At 42.7% G+C, this 19,244-nt stretch overlaps 1 protein-coding gene across 18 annotated transcripts in view; it reads right to left on the bottom strand.

Annotated features, from left to right (window-relative positions):
- The window catches only part of KIF1A (kinesin family member 1A), a 115,167-nt gene extending 100,532 nt beyond the window's left edge, over window positions 1–14,635 (bottom strand). For 3 of the 18 annotated variants that reach the window (XM_082221682.1, XM_082221683.1, XM_082221684.1), the window contains exon 1: window positions 14,005–14,634. The gene's annotated coding sequence lies outside the window, so the exon portion shown is untranslated. Of the gene's footprint in view, window positions 1–14,004 lie in introns of all 18 variants that reach the window. The other 15 variants (XM_082221685.1, XM_082221673.1, XM_082221674.1 and 12 more) reach the window with 8 other exon arrangements.
- Window positions 14,636–19,244: the final 4,609 nt, after the last annotated feature.

The raw sequence follows: 19,244 nt of genomic DNA, 5'->3' as shown, positions 1-19,244 counted from the left end.
GTATGAAAAGCTGCTGGGAGGTCAAGGAGAATTAACAAGGACACATTTCCCCTTTCTCTCTCCCAAGAGAGGTCATCATATAGATTGACGAAAGAAGTTTCTGTGCTAAAACTGGGAATAATCCCCGATTGCCTTCTTGGTTGTCGGAAGATCTTAACTGTGTTATGCTCTTAACTCTTAGCCTTTGGTCCTCTACCTTGATTACCTTTGGGTCCTGGCTCCTAGCTCCTGACTCTCTCCAGGCTGTTGCCTGTATCCCAGCCCAGTCTTAGGTTCTGATCAAACTGGACCATCACTGTGGATTAATGCCATTTTTTTTGGCATGCAAAATTTTGTAGGTTTTTATTTTTCGTAGGATTCGTTGCCTTCTAAATTTGACAGGGTTTATCCCTGTTGGGTGGGGACGCGGGTGGCGCTGTGGGCTAAAGCCTCAGCGCCTAGGGCTTGCCGATCGAAAGGTCGGCGGTTCGAATCCCCGCGGCGGGGTGCGCTCCCGCTGCTCGGTCCCAGCGCCTGCCAACCTAGCAGTTCGAAAGCACCCCCGGGGGCAAGTAGATAAATAGGTACCGCTTACCAGCGGGAAGGTAAACGGCGTTCCGTGTGCGGCTCTGGCTTGCCAGAGCAGCGTTGTCACGCTGGCCACGTGACCCGGAAGTGTCTCCGGACAGCGCTGGCCCCCGGCCTCTAGATGTGAGATGGGCGCACAAACCCCAGAGTCTGTCAAGACTGGCCCGTTCGGGCAGGGGTACCTTTACCTTTTTATCCCTGTTGGGTGCATGAGAGCTGATAAGAACCCTGCCCCAAGGAGACTGATGCATATTTGAAATATAGCTAGTAATTTTTGTCAACTGGAGAAGCAAAAGGCCCATCAGAAAGCACTGGTTAATCCTGGTGGATCAAATTAATTTAGCAAGGATTACTTAAACAAGATTTTCCTTAATCTGTGGCACTATCTACTTTGCCACATGACCTCCCTTTTTCTGGAGAGAACCTGACTACCTGACAGCTGGCCATTTCCTTGCCTAAAATTCAAAAGGATTATTGACAAAGAAGGGAGCAGCCTTTGCTCTGCTTTCAGACAGTGCAAGTAAAGAGACAGATACTGCCCCCTGCCATGTATTTGTTTTATGGTAAGTTTTGAGGAAGACAGGCTGTGTGGGAATAACTGTCACATCACAAGACATCAGAACTAATCCCCATGAGATGATGCCCTAGTAAAGTTGTACAGTACATGCAAGCCTGGATCTTTGACTTGATTTCTCCTCAAACTCATTGATTACCCCCCCATCTTAAGGTGATGCCATCGTATTCCACAGTGAATAGAGACTGCTCAAAGGGAAGGAGGACATTTTGGAAAATTCAAAACCAGTTTGAGTGGGATCTCCCCTCATGTTTTCTGCTTCCACTCTCCATAACTGGTATAAAATCACATCAGCCAGGCTTCGCTATACATTGAGTAAGAGAGCTAAGCCTCCTGGACCCACCCTAGTTTATTTTCAGTATAAATAATTCAGTGAGCTAAGTGCAGTGCTCAGCTCAGCACAGTCACAGCCCTCAGCTATATCTAGGATTCTCTGCTTACTGGCAGAAGATACAAAGCACCAGAGAAACCACAGCGGAATTGAGAGGGAATGTCAGATGAAAACCCCCACCCCCGGCTGCCCCTTTTAGTGCTTTTCTTCAGTGTGATCTGCCAACTGGAATATTTGCTCTGCAACAAACTCAATAGCTGCTCCAGATTTGCATAACTTTATTGTATTTCATTTCATTTTAGTCATTTTAATATTTGTTAAGAGAAACGAACTTTCCTTTTTAAAGGGGCATGTGGTGATTTGTCAGGGAAATTCAGCATTCTAAGTTTCCTCACGTTGTAGTTTCTATATATATATGTCCAAGTTAATTTCTATTTCTGTAATCTTGTTTTACATTTATATTCTTAAAAGCCTTGTTCTGCAATGGTCCAATGGCTAGATAAAAATAAATGAACCTGATCAGAATAGCTGCTGCTCTGTTCTATATAGCCACAGCCCTGAGATGTATAAACATCTACAATCACTCACTATTTATGAGGCATCCACACAACACCATCATTTATCCATTCTCATCTTGTATTTTCCTTGCGGTTCTTCCTTCTTTTCTCAGACCATGGAAACGTCACTTCCAGACAACCCCTTTATTGAGCATTTATCTTGATATGTTTGTGTAGAGGTTATACAATTTCCCAATAGTTGATTGCTATCCTTCAATTTCTAGTGCATTTTCCCATCACTTTCCTTACTGCAAAAAGCAAATTTATTGTACCAGAGCACTTTAATTCTGCAAACCAGGATTTGCTGGTATGCCATTGAATTCCTTCCATAAAATAGTGACATTCTGGAAGTGACCAAAGCCTGGCTCCACACACACACACACACACACACACACAAAATCACTCCACATGCAATCACTGCTATTACCCCAGTTGGTTAAATCGGCCCTACTGCTAAAACATTGAATATTTCAACTCAAAGGAACAATATTTTCATTATATTCACATGGGCGCACATTTTTCCTCCCTGTACTAATAAAACGGCTTTCTGCTACTACAGCTTAGGCTGTATGTGAAAAAAATGAGTGCTGGAGCCACACACAGAATGCAATTATTAAGTGATAGCCTCAAAACTGCCCCATCTAAACATCACACAATATTAAAAAGATTATCAGCAGTGTGCATGTCTGAAATTGTGAGAACTGGACGGAAATTAGTTTTTGCAGATGTAAGTCACCAAGCAGATATTAAAGATGAAGATAAGCAGTCAGTATCTGCCTTAGTTGTTTGTCTGTTCATTGCTCATTTCTGCTCATACCCAAGAGCTGTCTGAATGTCAGGAGCTGTGGAAATAGGCATACTGAATGAGAAGACTTAGATATTATGGAGGGAAAACACGTTTTCTAACCCCATATTTCCTTCCTAATGCTTGGCTGGGTGGGGTGGCGGGGATGGAGATTTGCAGGGGAGAGCTGGCAGGTGAACCAGAGCGCTCGACCTTTCTCTTGAACACTCAAGGGTTTTGTTCAATCCACATTTTTAAGCAAACTGACCAGAATAGCACTTTCCCAAACTAATTCATGGATCAGAACAGTTATCCTTTGACTTTAGCACTCCTCCACATTATGTAATATTATTTTGCTCAAGAAATGCACCACAACATTTATAGAAAAATGCATATTTTAGCCAAAATATATTTAAAGCAATGAAAATATTTATGTGATTTTTAAAGTAATCATTGCTGATTGGTGTAGAAATGGAACAAAATGGAAATCATGAATGAACGTATGTGAAATAGATCAGAAATGGATTCCATCTCTACTCCTGCAAATGCCCTCCCCCCGGCACACCATTTAAGAGCCCAACTGGGGTGGGCTGGAGTTACCATAGGGCTGGGAAAAGACACCCCTCCCTCCTACCTGTCAGTTCTTCCCTGCAAGTTGTCCAATCCCTGTGTTTGCATTACTGTAACAAATGCATATTTGCTCAAATAATGCATAACTCTACCTGAAAAGACAGTTTGCTGCACTGCTGATTTTATGATTTGTGCTACACCAGAAATGTATGAGCTGAAGGAGTAAAGGAAGAAAGAGATGCAAAACTGCACACAATGTTCCTGGAGAGTACATCAACTGAACTGTGTTCTCTGCTAGGCTCACTAATCTCTTAGTGTGCCAAAATGGACAAGCAGAGACACCATAGTCCCCAGAGGCTTGTGGCTATTAAGAGTGCTTACTTTAACAGCCAGAAAACACCCCCATCTGTCTTGAATGCTGCCTCTATATTGAAGATCCATGTATTTTGTTCTATCTTACATTTATGCGTTTCTTAAGAACACTCTCCCAAAACCCTTCGTAATTTTCATTTAATACATTTTCCTCAACTAATAGATTTTTACTAATATATTTATACTCTGCCTTTCTGAAAATAAAAAAATCAACCAGGGCAGCTTACTTAGGTATATAATAAACTCCAAAAACATGATAATCAACCCCAAATTAGAATACTTTTAAAATGGTAGATGCCATATAAAAAGTCATTGGGGAGGCATGTTTAAATAAAGATGCTTTAGACTTGCTACGTGAAAATAAAGGTTACCCTTATTAATTCACAAGAATGCGGCTTCCAGAATGCAGAACAGAAGCTGTGTGTTTCCCAGGAGAGCCAATGCAACAACAGCCTTTTTTAAAGGAACAGAATACTTCAAAATGGCGAAGAGAGTGGGTGAGGGAGGGGGCCAGACCTCATTAACAAGTCAAAGGCATCCGAGTCCAAGATACGTCAGCAACATTGCACTTACTGCATAGGAGCGATACTAATATACATCACACAGTGATCTGGCTCTGCGTTTTAACAGTTGGAATCCTACCTACAAATTGCAAACTCTTTCTCCAAGTGTGGATCCTTATGCAGCTATAATGGCATCATCAATGGGCTTGGGGCAATCCTATGGTTTGCAGAAGTACCAAAAAAAGGGGAGGGAAGACAAAAATAAAGATGAGAAGGACAGCAAAATACCCAGCAATAAATGAGCATACTTGGTAGACACAGAATGCTGACTGACAGGATAAATGAAACTGAAAACTAAGAGAAATGGGGTGTCCTAGAAAAGACATAGCTGTCAAGTGTCCCTTATTTGAAGGGAAAGTCCCTTATTCCAGTGCCATGTCCCGCTGCTGTCCCTTATTGATGGATGTCCCTTAAATGTCCCTTAAATGATGTCCCTTAAATTTCAAAGGAAGCAGCTCCTCTCCCTCCCTCCCTGCCGGCCAGGGAGGAGGAAGGCTCCAGCTGTCTTGCTTGGCTGTGTTGCTCACCCAATAAGAAGTCTAAGAACGACTGGGGGTGGAGCTTGCATGCCTTGTGTGTGGCTAGTTAATGCAAGCTGAGGGGTTTTTTGAATGCTGGACGCCATTTTGTTGCACGGGCTGCTGCAAACTTTGCAGTGCAAAGCCAGGCCGGGGAGCCATCTTAAGTTGAGGCTGCATAGGCCTTGTGGTGCATGTGATTCAGATTCTATTCAGTTGAACCTCTGGTTACAAAGTTGGTTGGACAGTGTTCTCGAAGCTACCCAGCATGAGTTTGACCAGACTGCAGGAGGACAGGAAGACTGGAGTGCCTGGAACAGGTGAGGCTGCAGGTCCCTTATTTTGGCTGCTGGTCCTTTATTTTCAAGGCTGCTGGTCCCTTATTTTCAAATCTGTAAGTTGACAGCTATGGAAAAGAGCACGTCTGGCTGGGTAACTGGCACCCTGAATAGGAGTACAGTGGTACCTTGGGTTACATCTGCTTCAGGTTACAGACTATGCTAACCCAGAAATAGTACCTCGGGTTAAGAACTTTGCTTCAGGATGAAAACAGAAATTGCACAGCGGCAGTGCAGCGGCAGCAGGAGGCCCCATTAGCTAAAGTGGTGCTTAAGAACAGTTTCAGGTTAAGAACGGACCTCCAGAACGAATTAAGTTCTTAACCCGAGGTACCACTGTACTTCACACTCCAGCATTTTCTTACCAATCCCACATGTCATTTATAAAGCAGTTTACTGGAGCTATGTTTGTGCGAGGTGTTCTGTTGTTAGGCTTAATGAGACAGTACTAGGAGTGCCTCTTGACTGATGTAATTCTTCTAGAGACTAAGGTGACAATTTCTTGGTCTCACAGGGAATTTCATCCAACTTAGCCAATGTGCACTACAGCGCATCACCCTCTCAGTTCCTGCCCACCGAACCAAACCTTGAGCGTTGGGAGCAGTTTGTTCCCTCATTCGCCAAACCAAAAACAGTAAATAGATACCATAAAAGTTCACCCTCCCCCTGAAATTCAAAACACAGAAAACAAAACTAACAAAGAAGCAGAGATGTTAAAAGAATACCCATGAAGAAGCCATAGTAATTAGTAATTAGGATAATCACATGCATTTCTAATAGAGCTGTCTCAGTGTGCAGTTCCCAACACAGCAAAGCTGTTACACTGCTAGAAAGGTTTTGGAGTGAGTGAAGCATTTTTGTCTGTGGTACAGGGCAGGCTTCTGAAATATAATCAACAGCCTGAATTTGCTGCCCTCTGGACTGCAGCCCCAAGATAGGATAGGTGGATATACGAGGTGCCTTCCCAAAACTTTCAGTTATTATTTTTAAAATGTAGTTTTCCAACCAACCAATGTTTACAAAAATGCATAAATCTGGTGAAAGAAAGTGCGCATAAAATGAATATATAATTGAAAATAACATACAAAAAATGCATTATATTAGGAGAAACTGCATACAGATCTGCATCCAAAATATGTTAATTAGAAGAAATTTGCACTAAAATGCTGAAGAATTTTCATGAGGATATTTTTAAAAATCCTCATATTGCTGCAGAAATGCAGAAAAGCAAATTTAAGAATGGAAGAATGAGAAACTGAGAAAACCAAAATTGAGAGATCCTTCCATCCCTACTCAGAAATAAGGCCCACAGTGGAGCTTATTTCCCATTAAGTGTGTTCAGGATTACAGTCAAACTTGCTTTAGCATATTAGACTACCTATATTTAGATTCTGATTCATTTTGCATTGAGTTGATAGCCCCACACACATAACATGCACCCTACATCAGGGATGGGGGAGCCTATGGCCCTCCAGATGTTGCTGGACTACAACTCCCATCATCCCTGACCTCTGAGCATGTGGCTGGGGCTGATGGGAGTTGTAATCCAACAACAGCTGAAGGGCCACAGGTTCCCCATCTCTGCCATATGCATTTGGCCTGCTCACCACAGAAGTGCCACTATAATCCTATTTGAAACCATTCAGAGTAGGTGAATTTGACTGTCAAATATTCTGCCATTGAGTGAAGTAATATTATAATTAAGAATTTCCAGAAGACAAAAGTTGCAACAGTAAAGTTGCATAACACCAATGCACTGCTGGCATTTTGTGTCTCTATCTTAGAAAGAACTACAATGCATTTATGTCAGGCAGCAAAGAGTTGACTCCCATTTTGCCTTTGTTCTTCAAATGACACACATTTTACTCATTTACTTTAAATATTTATAAGCCTGCCTTCACGCAGCAAATTCTAGTTTCCTTGCTGGTTTGGAACTTCCTTAGTTTGTTGTACACATCCTGCTTCAGCAGTCATATATTCAAGCAATCATATGCCCCCTGTCTGAGGTTTTCTTATAAAAAAAAAGTGGGGAAGGCAATTTTTGTTTTTAAGCTGAAAACCAGCTTCAGGTGTGTGATGAGGGAGGCTGCTTCATGATGACACAGATGCACGCTTCACAGTCCCTTCTGCTTCATATGGGCGAAACATGTTGCTCCCGAACTCAGTCCTCAAGAGAAGATTGAACAATGTGTGGTGAGTGTGCTTTCTGGAGCACAACAGTGCCTAGAAATACAACTGGGAGGGTATTTCATGACCTCAAGGATACTTAGGAGATCACAATAATACCAAAGCAGACTCTAACAAAACCTAGACAATAGGAATAATGTTCATAGAACTGTTAATACGGGTGACTCAAAGAGCTGCCTAGTTGAACCCTGAAAGATAAATGAAATTTTGCAAACTAGCTCCAAGAGATGGTACTTTCACCACCTGCTGAAAAGCTTTAGAGAAGTAAATTCTATAATTTATTTTAACATGTTCCTCCATTGACAGTTCTGGCAACCCAATCAGATGGGCGGGGAATAAATAACAATGTTGTTGTTGTTATCTTTCCTATTCTCAGTACTTCATCTGTGACCACCAACCTTGCTGCTGTCCTGAAATTCTGGGTCTTATATGGTGCAATTTCAACTCCCCGTTTTTGTCTTCCCTCTAGTCATCTTGATCAATAGTTATTCTCCTTTATATTCATGGTATTCTTTTAAATACTTCACAAAATTTTGCTTTTCATAAACGTTGTTCATCTTTCAACTGTCTACAAATTTGCTTGCTTTTATTTATTTAATTTCATTTATGAATTAATCATGCCCCATAAAGCATGCCAAAGTGATTTAACAATAAAGACAGTGACAATAATGACATATATAATTTCAAGTCCAATACAGATGCAGACTAGGGTAAAAATCTCCACTTAAAAGGTTTGCTGAGAAAGGAAGGTCTTCAAAGGGCACTGAAAAGACAACAGAGGTCTCTGATATGTAATGAAAGGGAGTTCCAAAGACTAGGTACTGCCACATTGAAGGTCCAAGTTCCGCATGGTACAGACCAGATCTCCTGATGACCTTCTGCTGCAGGATGCAGTGGTCAGATGGTTATAGAAGAGGTGAGATGGTATTTTAGGTGTCCTGGCCCCAAGCTGTATAAGTACAACACTACCAGCCCCTTGAACTTTGCCCAGTAATTTGATGATGATATTCTGCCCTAGTGAGCAGTCAAGCAGCTACATTTTGTACTAGCTGCAGCTTCCAAACCAACCACAGGTCCAACGCTATATGGAGTGCATTGTGGTAATCCAATCTGGAGGTAAAAGTACCTTTTACCAGCTTCAGCTGTTTCTTGTCTGGCATAGCCTGATTGCTGTTATCCCTGAACAGCAATCAGGCTATGCCAGACAAGAAACAGCTGAAGCTGGTAAAAGGTACTTCTATCCACTGAGTTCACCTGGCCTCTAGACTACTAATATGCTCTTTCAGGGAGAATATGACTCCATTCAAAGTGGGCAACTGACCAATTATCTGGACTTTAGACCCACTCACCCACAGCACTTTCATCTTGTTGTGATTCAGACTCAGTTTGCTGGCCCTCAGCCAGCTCACCACCAAGTCCAGGCACTGGTCCAGGGTTTACATGGCCTATCTTGATTCTTATGTTACAGAGAAACAGATATGTGTATATCACCAGCATACTGATTATACTTTGGCCCAAATCTCTTGCCAACTGATCTCAACAGCTTCATGTAGATGTTAAATAGCATAGGGGATAAGATGGTACCCTATGGCACCCCACAACACAACGTACAAGGAGCAAAAAAACACCCAATGCTATTCTGTGAAACCAACCCCCCTGGAGACAGAATCAGAACCAATATAAAACATTGCCCTCAGAAGCCATCTCACCCAACCAGTTCAGATGGATACCATGGACGATGGTGTCAAAAGCCGCTGGAAGATTATTTAAGAATAACAGGGTTGCACTCCCCTTGTCCTTCTCCCATTAAAGGCCACCCATCAACCAAGGTTCAGTCCCATCAACCCAGAATGAAATGGGTCAAGATTATTATTTGAGTATTTGCAACTGTCCCACCATGACTCTCTTGATTACCTTCCCTCAAAGGTATTTGTGACAAACTCAATATGAGGGGTTTCCCCCCCCCAGAAGTGATTGGATCACCATCTCTTTGAAGACAGCCAGGACCACTCTCTTCTGCTAGGATACATTGACTACACTCTGAAGCCACCTTACCATACCTGGTCAGCAGGCTTTAATAAGATAAGAGAGGCAAGAGGAACACATGGTTGGGTACATCATTGCAAGCAGTTTGTCCACATAATTAGGCCATATAAACTGAAACCTATGATTTCAAAGTAGATGTTGCACTGGATACCTCATGGGAGAATGCAGTAAATGTAGCATCAAGATAGCTATGGGGGTGAGCCACTTTGCTCTCAAAGTGCCTTGCAAACAAATCATAGTGGGCTTCCAAATGGTCTAAAACTCCATTCCCTGGAGCAGGTATTAAAAAGCTTCAGGCAATACAAAACAACCCCTCTGCTACACAGGTACTTGAAGATGTGATGGAGGCAAAGGACAATCTTCACTGCCCTTACTGCTCCTCAATAGACACAAATCTTTGCAAAATGGCATATCTGGAACTGGACCCCATCAGTGATAAAGAGCCTTTTGTGCAAATAATCCTTTTGTTAATGCATTTCAAAATAGCACTTGCCTTTTCCTGCAACCATCTCACTTTGTTGACTCATTCAGATTATGAATCATTTTTACTCAGTGTTATATAGCTTATATCTTGCACCTTTAAAGACAGAGGAAGGACTTATACTTTAGTGCCACTTTGTACGTCATGGTTACCACCTATGCCTGAGTCGGCCTGGATTCATATCCCCACCATTGTCAGATCTTGGGGTGCCCTGTACAATGCCAAAATTCAGTGCCCCTGTGCCTCTAGCACTCCGTTCTAAATCATAGTTGTAGAGCCCCCAACAGCACCCCTGAGGCTCTGTGCCCAGTGCAAGTGATCCGGACATGTCCCCTTAAATCTGCCTCTGTCCCCACTCAACCACAAAACCTACTGGGTGACCCTGGGCCAATCAGCATCTCTCCAGTGGTGAACTTTGGGCTTTAAAATTTCAGGGGCACCTTGTGCAACGCCGAAATTCAGCGTGCCCCTGCCTCTGGCTTTCCATTGTTCGTCATTGTTGGAAGTGCCCCTTGTGGAGCCCTCCCAGTGCAGGCGAACCAGTCAGGCTACCCTAAATCCACCTCTGATCTCTCAATCTAATATACCTCACAGGTTGCTAAATAAAGTCTAGAGTGAACAATGCATACTGCCCTGGACACTTTTGAGAAAGAATGGGATAATAATACATAATTGTAGTGTGTGTTTTTTAGGGCTAGGGAAAAACTCTCCCACTGGACCCTTGCTGCTAATGGGATAATGCAAGCATGGGTCATTCTTCTAAGAGAGTATAAGGCAGCATTTTACATTCTTACTGCTTTTTGCACTTTGTTCTGTTTTCATCTTTAAAGTAGCCTTTTGATTATTTTTATCTATTTTCTGTATTTCACTAGATTTAGATGCCTCTTGATTGTAATAAAACCTCAAAGCAGATTACAAAATATAATAAAGCAATAGAGTTATCAGTTTAAAAAACAGCTAAAAACAACTCTTTAAAATATTCAAACAATAATTAAATGCACTAATAAGCTAAAAGAAAAAACACATGTCAACATTCTACAAATAGAGGAAATCAATGTGAGCTGAAGAGTTTGCATGGAAGAGACAAAGGAAGATAATTTGTGGGAAATGGAGCCAAGAGCTCACAAGAAGATAAAGGGTAACTATATAATAACAGTTGTGAAAATATGATCTGCAAATGCAGTGATCCATACACCCCCTCACCCTTTGTCAGAATGAAGTTGGCTAAGAATTGAATATTCCGTAGTATCTTAGCTTTTACTCTGCCCTCCCACCATGTTGTCAGTGACCTTAGTCCTCCCCCACGAGCTATGAAATGGTAAATGGTAAAGAAGACTGGGCCTGGCCTAGCTAGGGTTGCAAGGAGATATATCAAAAGAAACCCATAGCAAATCATAATGGCAAGTCACAGGAGTCACACTGTGACCAAAGCAAACTAAAGCTGAGCCAAAAGAAATGCTCTGAACTTCTGATTATTAAAAACTTCTGTGCCCCGGTTTGCAATGGCAGATGTAGAAGACAGGCCATAACCTTGTCAAAAGGCCAGTGTGGATGAACATGTGTTTGCATCATCCAAAAAACAAAAAAAGCATGTGACCTGCTCCCTATTCTTTCACTGGAAGCTAAAAAAAGGCAGAAGTAAAAAAAAAGGGAGGGTAAATGGTGATTATTTATTTTTGGAGATTTTGGAGCGTAATCCAGATCATATGTCAGCACTTCCTCTTCAGTGGTGCTGCAGGGCAGGACTTCAGGTACTCAGCAGAATGAACAGGAGGGCCCCCAAATGCAGCAGGCCTGGCTTACAACATTTTTAAGTACTGTAATGCAGAAGATTATCTAAAGAGGGCACCCCACCCACAAGACTATGAAGCCCAGAGCCCAAAATTATCTAATTGAACCACAGGCCCTGTTCCCTCCTTATATGAACTATTTCATGAGGCTTACAACCCTAAAACAGCTGCCTCATCTCTTATTAATAGTGGCAAAACCTGGTTGTTGTTCTGTGCCCTAAAGGAACGAGTGTTGCAGCAAATTCATATTCCTTGAGGTGCTGTTTGCAACTGCCTGCCTTGAGGACTCATGCTATGACATGCACAGATTCCTTCCACTTCTATTTCCAACTCTGAATTTATACTGCTGAAGTATAAAGGGTTCCTTTTCCTTAGCATACTTCATAGAGGACATGCTTTAGGCTGGGGATGGGGGAAGAGATGTCTCTTGCTCAAAGCCCTTGGCACAATAGCATAAGTCATTATATTCAGCCATGTTGTCAGCAGTCATATTGCTCCTAAGATGGCCTCGGTTGACTTCCAAGCAGGCCACACTAATAGCAGGGCCCCCTCCCTGCTTATAGTCATCACCTCTGCCATTTATCTAATGCCCGCAGGCCCTTTTGTCTTTTCAAGATCATTCAGGAAGATGCACCGTTTCTATCTGACACCCAAAAGCATTATGGTTTTACTCTGTCTGGGATTATAAGAGAACTAGTAAAGGACCTTGTGGTGCTCAAGGCAGGTGCTAGATTTAAGCATGGAGTCGGTGTCCATTTTTCACACCCTCTCCTTTACCCAAACAAACCCCCATCCAGGACATATTTAAGACCAGGGGATGCTATAGTACAAGCCTATCCAGTGATACTACAGCAGTGTGGGCTCTAAACCCTATAAAATGGCTGACACCCAGATAGATTCTCCACCCACATCAGAGCAGTCCTATATATATACACACACACCTAAAGAATTGCCCCTAGCTAACAGCTTCTTTCCCCTCAAATGCGACAGATGACAATGTACCCACCTTTGTTTTGCTGCAGCCAACATTGTTCCATCTTCATCAAACAGGACTGTATTTTTATAAAGATATATGCCATGCCACAGGTTTCCAAGGTTCTCCACACACCCACACAGAAATTGGGAGCCATAGCATGTGCAGGAAATGGAGACTGGAATGTTATTGCTACTGCTACAACAGACATAGTTCCTTCTCACCCTCCCGCCCTTGTCTCTCACAGGATGTGTGCTTTCATTAAAAGGATGCAGGGTTTGTTTCAAATCAAATAAGTGTGAATTATGGGGTGCTCAAAACATAGGTTATGCGGGCTGGCTGGCAAGCCCTCGCCCAGTCCCCATGACTCTGCATTCTTTCCATGGTCCCTGTGTCACAGCCATTGGCGCAGGGGCAGATGGGGTGGGGTGGGGTGGTGTTTATTAGCAACGCATTTCTGTTCCCTAGCTGGACATTTTTCAGAAGCTTGCAGATTGGTTTGAAAGACAATAAGAGGGTCTTTCTTCTTTCTCACAGAGCAACACAGACTGATCAAGGGGAAAAGGCGTCTGCCCTCTCTATGATGGATTAGGAAAAATAAGCAAGTGGAGAAAGCACAGGCAACTAGTCAGGCATCACAATAAAAACTGTGCCTGGTGGGTGTTTTTGTCTTTTGAGTCTGAGCAAATGGGTTATAATTGCAATCTAAACTGAATTTTATTGGAAACATCACATTTCCTTTTACAAAGGAGGGTTCCTGTCTCCTTTCATTCCTAACATCATTTTCCAGTCTGACTGTTCTCTTACCTGCTACCATTACTGGCCATAACACCCCCTCATACTTCTCTCTCTCTCTCTCTCTCTCTCTCTCTCACACACACACACACACACACACACACAAAGAGCGCTTTCCAATGGAAAGAAAAATAGAGAACAGAACCTGTGTTGTCACTTAAATCTTGCTCTTTCCTTAATAGCCTCACACATCCAAGGGACAGAAACAGTGGCCCGATGGTGGGGCCCATGATTGGACACACGCTGAGCGCCAGACACACACCCGTGATTGTTCCCCCAGAGAATTCAAAGCAGCATCGGCTGGAAACTGGTGTCCATTGTCCTTTCTTGAAACCCAGCCAGCCGCAAGGGAGGGGGAGAGATGCGCAACTACCAGCTGCATTCAAAGCAGAATGAATAGGACCTGCGCGAGGACCTGCAAGGGCTCCCGAGGCCTCTCTCCCGCGGATACGGGCCGCTAGAGGGCCAGTGCAGCAAAAGGCGAGGCAGCTCCAAGGGCGAGAGAGGAGGAGGAGGGGGGGTACCAAGAGAAAAGGCGATGGAAGGCTGCGGGCTTACCTTTTGCGGGCTCAGAGGCTCCGTGCGGTCCGCCCTCGGTTGGGAAATGCCGGCGCTGGCATTGGCGAGGCTCCGGGATGCGGCCCCTGCCTGCGCGCCCGCTTGGCCGATGGAACGAGATGCGAAGAGACGCGCCTGGCCGCCTCCCCGGGCTTGTGGTGCTGATGCTGCGCTCTCTGGGGATGCTCGATTCCTGCAGGTTCACTGCGCGCCCCGCCCCTCGGCCCTGTCAGCGCGCTGATTGGCTGGCAGAGCAGAGGAGCCTGTCGACCGCAGCCGCCAGAAGGGCGGGGCTGGCACTCGGCTTCTGCCGCTGTTGATGCTGTTGATGCTGCCTCTCCGGAGGGAGGGAGGGAGCGAGGCGCGCCTGCTCTGGGTGCTCCAGAGGCCGCCGACCCGCTCACTGCGGAACTGCGATGCGTGGCCCCAGGGGGAAAGCCGGCAGAGGCAGCCGTCTTCGCCCTGGGCAGAGCACAAGCGCCTCCCCGCCCACTCCGGGTATGACTCCTCAAAGCAGCGAGCGAAAATGGAGACGGCAGGCATCCGTGCCAACCGCATCCATGCACTTGCTCTATCGCAGGAGATCTGACTCATCATCCCCAGCCTGCGCATCCACACAGGGCCAGACCAAAGCGCTTTTGGTGCTCGAAAATTGCATTCCTCGCCGCCCCGCTGCACACACGCTAGCAAGCAAACGAAATCATAAATATATATATAAAATCGGCGTTTTTGGTCTTCATTGCTGCAAAGTGATCACATGTGAATATAGCAGGTGTGTAGCAGAATCAAGTAAACACAGCTGATCTCCTGCCACATTTGTGTGCTCAAATCTTTTTGCAGAGTTCACATTTCGGGATTGTATGGAATTAATATTGTATGCATTGGTGGCATCAGCCACAATACGTTGATAACCTTTCAATTTTTCATATGATGATTCTGCAATGCCTCTGGTCTTCTTGGGATATATTTCATCTAGCCTTGACCAATTTGGTATTAGGAACCAAATCATCATTGCAGTAGCAGCATAACGACTACGACAACAACAACGACCTACCCTTCAACCCCAAGGTTCTCAGGGCAGTTCACAACATTTCAGTAAAATACAAAATATCCAGCATTTTCAAAAAGGGAAAGGTTGGACCATCCATTAATCAAGCTCCTTAAAAGGAAGGAATTCAACAGTGAGCCTTCTATAAGATACACAGATGATTGTCATCTAGTGACAAAGCAGAAGCAGGTGTTTCCCACAGTAGCACTAACCCTCTGGAACCCTTGCCCCTGTAATCCAAGAGGGGTCAACTGTGGCATGTTTTAGAACTTCTTTTTAAAAATTGCTTGCATTTCCTGGCTTGATTTTTATATTGTACTGCTTAGTATTTTGTCTCCAGATTTTTATTCTGATATTGAAAGTACGTGTTTTGTTTTACTGGAATTTTCACTTAATGATTTTAGGGTGTCATTTTGTTAAATCACAGATTGGAGGTTTTTATGTATTAAATGAACTATATACGTTGATGAAATAAATATTCCATTGACTGCTTTAATATATGGGTTTTTTAGTTTTGCTATATTGGTATTGGTTTCAGCCGTAGTGTGTACAGTGGTACCTCGGGTTAAGTACTTAATTCATTCCGGAGGTCCGTACTTAACCTGAAACTGTTCTTAACCTGAAGCACCACTTTAGCTAATGGGGCCTCCTGCTGCTGCCGCACCGCCGGAGCACAATTTCTGTTCTCAACCTGAAGCAAAATTCTTAACCTGAAGCACTATTTCTGGGTTAGTGGAGTATGTAACCTGAAGCGTTTGTAACCTGAAGCGTATGTAACCTGAGATGCCACTGTACATGCATTTTTAAATTGTAAACTGCTTTGTAAATTAAATTTGGCAAATACTGCATATGAATAAACAATACTGTATTCTGTGGATAATTGTTTACATTTTTGTTTTACTGTATTTTATGGACCTTGGGTTTTTAGTTCTGTTTTGTAATTTGCCCAGGGCTCTCATAAGCAAAGCACAACCAAGAACAACCCCCATACCCAAGAACAACCCCCATACCAGTGTTAATCTTGGCCACGAGCCCAAACAAGATCTCTTAGCACTTTGGATAGAGTTCATAGATTAATTAGGTAAATTAAATCAACTAATGTTTATAGTTGAATAAACAGTGGGGGGCAATTTTAATTAGTGATCACTTATTTTGTTTGGTGTTACTACAAGTTAAGCAGTGTTGTGAGCTAAACCGTTTATCTTTTGTAGTGCGTCATTTTGTTTCTGTAATACTTTTTTTTAAAGTTGGCCCTTGCTTTAAACTGTATCTGAAAGCTGTTTATTTCTGTTTGGTTCAAAAATATTAGCAATAACTTTCAACATAAATAATCCACTTGATACAGGAAAAATGTATTTAATAAATGACTTATTTTTCTAATTTCAGGAAAATAGCATCCTATGCCCATCCCAGCATCAATTATTGTGCGCATCCCATAACACCTGTTACTTTTTGTCCCAAACTCTTCATCACATCTAATTACTTAATTTTCCACTTTGCTTGCTTACTCTACCATTTCTGAATCTCAGACATTTCCCCAGTATTCTAAAAGTGAGGACTATATTGGTCCATATTGAAGCTTTTTGTTTGCTTGTTTTATCTCTGTCATCTAAAAAGTGTATCCACTTCTTGTCTTTGCTGCAGACCTAACTGCTTACGATGTGTGTATCTCCCTCAGCTGAAGCATGCATGTCACTATTTACAGCAAGGGCATATGAGGTTGGGCTTTGCATCTTTTTAGCTTTATCTCCAATTTTACTCAGGCTGGCATTTGCTAGTTAGAACACTGACCTTCCTGCCAGATGGAAATATTCATTTATACCAATAAGAAAAGAAGCTTACATCCAAGTTTCCTAGCTAGCAGATGTTGAAAACAGCATACGGGTCATCCCTTGGTCACACACTCTTCTCATATATTCTTTTTGAATGAAGTTACCACATTTCAAAAGCAAACTACAAGGAGAAATTCTATACCTTATCTTGCTTTCTTGTGATATACAAAAAATTTTTTTACTATCATTATCGGTCCCATTAAAGGTACTGTGACCATGTAGGTTTTGAAGTTTTTCCTTATGGCTGCCTTTTAAAAAAATAAAAAAATAATAAATATTATTGTTGTTTAAATTTATTACCTGCCCTTCATCCTAAGGTCCTAGGGCGAGTTACAACAATTAAAACACGTTAAAAGCAGTTAAAACAACTTATAACTAAATTAAAAGCAACTAATTTTTGCTTTAAAATAAATAAAAAAAGCAGTAAGAATTAAATACTCCCAGAAGTTATATGTTTCTGAAAATCAGTTGCTGGAAACCACAGAAAGGGAGAGTGTTTTTGTGCCCAGGCACTGCTTGCAGGCTTCCTATAGACATTTGGTTGACCACTGTGAAGGAAGAAAGCTGGACTACACATATATGCTAGGGCCAGCTTTTTCTAGTATAGCCTGAGATTTCATTGCTTCTATAGCCTTATGCATTTATCCTCAAAAAAAATGAACCAACCAAAATGGTTTCTCTGGAAAGAAAAAATACAATTGATCTTTTTCTGAGGAAGCAGCTGAGTGAAGTCATCTGATAAGTGTATCTGTCAGGAAAAAGACTTCAGGGACATGGGGAAACCTGACTGACTTCACAGGAGAAAGCACATTTGTATCCTCTCATCACTAAAACATCTCTCAAAACCTTTTATTTGTCAGTGGTGGCAGATTTAACATTTAGTTATGAGTTAATGAGTGGTGAGCTATTCAATTGGATGATGTGCATTGTCTGACTTTTGTGTCCTCTAAGCCTTCCATGACGTACATGCATTTATGAATCCACCCTAAATAATAAGTCTGCAGGCTCAGAGAAACTTGGGTTTAAAAAAGTATGGTCTGTCTCCAGTCAGGATACTCAGATAAGGATTTTATCTGATAACCCTTCCTACCCAGATCTTAACACTCAGGATCACTGCAGCACACTAGCCCTTTGAGAAGAAGCATTTGTGGATTCCCTTTTGTGTTCAGGGCTGCTCAGGTTTGCATCATGCACCTTCTGCCTTTATTACACCCCCATCCCCTTATCTGGAAGAAGATTGTTTCCCTGCAGTTCACTAAATCCCAGCTGGAGCATTTCCTGTTTGACTCAAGCCCTGCTGGAATATATCCACTCCATTGCTCTGTTGTTATCTAATGCCTGTTTGGCAGGGTTGCAGAACTACTGTTATGATGGCATGAAGGAGAGAAAAGGAAATTAATGTTTGTACTAAATTGGGTAGGATATTGGAGGTGTCTGCTTTCGAGAATTCATGACCAACATTTAGGATAACTGCTTACACAAGAGCACCTTGGTTACAGCAGGACTCATCTCCATATTACAGTAAAACATTTGTCCCAGGACCCAGAAGCCACAGAGACAGCAATGGCTCATATAATCAGGCAGCCATGGTGCATGGAAGCAAGCCATCCCTTATTACCAGCAGTAGGACATAACTTTAGCATTAATAAAGACCCTGGTGGAACCATCCAAGCAATTTTTCCAGAATTTTCTATTCGGAAATGGATGGCTTATGCAGGGTTAAGGGATAAGGGCATTGTCAAATAAGGGGCACAGTTGCTCCATAATCAGTTGATTCCATAATCAAGCATTTTTAAAGTTGGAAGATACCTTGGAGGTCATAGAGTCTACCCTCCTGCTCAGTTACAGGAATTTTGCAACTACAAGATCCCTGAGAGGTAAACATGCAACCTCTGCTTAAGTATCTCCAACAAGGGGTCTTAATTGCTTTCAGAGTGGGATGGGATAGCCTGGGCACAATGCTAGCCAGAATTTAAAGGGGATAGGCATTTTAAAGGCAAATGCAGTTCAGGGTCTCCCACGGCAACTTTTCAAAATGAATTGGATAGATTTGGTTCAAATCCCATCTCAATTCTGAATTGTTACTGGATTGTTTTTATTGCTTGTTACTCTGTGTCATTTGCTATGCTTAAAATCCCCCTGCAACTGCCACAGAGCAAATATCTGCTTGGTCCTTGTGGACCAAATTGCCCATCATCATCATTATTTATGAACTACTAGTGAAGTCGCACTGAACAGCCAATGTTGTTGGCAAATTGCAATAAAATATTAAAAATAGCAACATTTAGCTGAGTGGTGGCAACGCCACTGCCCACCTGTGTTTCTTGGCAGAGGCATATGAGCTTCTTTTTGCAGAACCC

Source organism: Podarcis vaucheri (genome assembly GCF_965113315.1).
Source record: "Podarcis vaucheri genome assembly, chromosome: 5".
Classification (NCBI taxonomy): domain Eukaryota; kingdom Metazoa; phylum Chordata; class Lepidosauria; order Squamata; family Lacertidae; genus Podarcis; species Podarcis vaucheri.
This window is presented reverse-complemented; position numbering and strand designations above follow the sequence as displayed.